Source organism: Hylobates moloch, unplaced genomic scaffold (genome assembly GCF_009828535.3).
Source record: "Hylobates moloch isolate HMO894 unplaced genomic scaffold, HMol_V3 SCAFFOLD_18, whole genome shotgun sequence".
In the NCBI taxonomy this organism is placed as follows: domain Eukaryota; kingdom Metazoa; phylum Chordata; class Mammalia; order Primates; family Hylobatidae; genus Hylobates; species Hylobates moloch.
The window spans coordinates 9,890,293-9,892,009 of record NW_026652293.1 but is presented as its reverse complement, the minus strand read 5'-3'; the positions used below and the strand labels follow the sequence as shown (position 1 = coordinate 9,892,009).

General features: G+C 36.7%; 1 pseudogene; it reads right to left on the bottom strand.

Moving 5' to 3' along the window:
- Positions 1-330: 330 nt before the first annotated feature.
- On the bottom strand, positions 331-632 carry LOC116457950 (10 kDa heat shock protein, mitochondrial-like; annotated as a pseudogene).
- Positions 633-1,717: the final 1,085 nt, after the last annotated feature.

The window sequence follows — 1,717 nt, the reverse complement described above, 5'->3', positions numbered from 1 at the left end:
TTAACTCTAGGTAGAATATATCTGTACTTCGTATTTTTATTTTAATGCCCCAACGTGATGTGCAAAAATATATCTACTATAGCATACTACTAGATATAGTAAATATATCTAGTTTTAATGTGAAGGTTGTTGAATTTTATTATCGTGCATTTTCAAACTTCTATAGAAATGATTAATAAGTTTACCTCAACTGATGTTGTGAGTTTTTTTGTTAGTTATCATTAGTTTATTATAAAAGAGAAATATGGAAATTATTTACATGATGAAAGATGTAAGAACTTCAGTGGAATGGGCAGTTTCACGTTGATGCCATTTCAATAGTGACTTATTTCAGTCTACGTACTTTCCAAGAATGTCACCGTCTCTAAACAGGAACTACTTTGTAGTAGTTTGTACTTTGTAGAACTACTTTGGTGCCTCCATATCCTGGGAGAAGAACTTTATCTCCAAGTTTCACGCTAACTGGTTGAATCTCTCTACCCTTTAGAACACGATCCAACAGTGACTACTGTTGCTTGCAATACTTTTCCTTGAAGCATAATACCTCCTTTGGTTACAGTTTCAGCAGTACTCCTTTCAACCAATACTTGGTCAAAGAGTGGAAGAAACTTTCTAAACCCTTGTCCTGCCATGACTCCCTCCGCCCCAGACTCGTACTCCGCTCTCTTGTTTTTATATTCATCTGTCATCAGGAGTGGAGCCAGGCTTTGTAGGACCTGAAGCTCATGTAATTTGGGGGGTCTTTTTGTTAAAAAAAAAAAAGAAAAAGAAAAAAGTGAAAATATAAATTTATAAAATTATAAGTACAAAATTATATACAGAAGTAAGTTTTCATTTAGGGTGAAAAAAATAATAACAAATTAAAAAAATTTTAAATCAAGAACACAAATTATAAAATCCAGAAAAACAACATAATATTTTTATTAATTACCTGAATCATCTCTGTGATACTTTTCTTCCTGCAATTCTGATTGCTTCATCATATGACAATATTTTGTAGTATATTTTCCTTTCTTTCTTTTCTTTTTTTTTTTGAGACAAGGTTTCACTCTGTCTCCCAGGCTAGAGTGCAATGGCACCATCACAGCTCACTGCAGCCTTGACCTCCCAGGCTCAAGTGATCCTCCCACCTCAGCCTCCCACCTCAGCCTCCCAAGTAGCTGGGACTACAGATGCACACCACCAAGCTCAGCTTATTTTTGTATTTTTTGTAGAAGCGGGGTCATGCCATGTTGCCCAGACTGGTCTTGAACTACTGAGCTCAAGCAATCCATCTACGTTGGCCTCCCAAAGTGCTGGGATTACAGATGTGAGTCACCGTACCTGGTCAAGATTTTGTGGTATTTTCTCTTACATGAATATAAAGAAAATCAATCTTTTCTCTCTTCTTGTTTGAAATTTATTTTCATTACTGATTGTTTAGAAAAGTTTCTTTCATCTTTACAACTTCCTTTTGGTAATACCATGTAATTTCTTAAGATTTTTGTCAAATTTGGTAAAACTTCTACCAAGTTTCTTTCATATATAAACTTTAAGATTTCAGGGTGTTCCACTGGGCACAGTGGCTCATGCCTGTAATCCCAGCACTTTGGGAGGCCGAGGCGGGTGGATCACGAGGTCAGGAGTTCAAGACCAGCCTGGCCAAGATGGTGAAACCCCATCGCTACTAAAACTACAAAAATTAGCCAGGCACAGTGTCAGGTGCCTGTAATCCCAG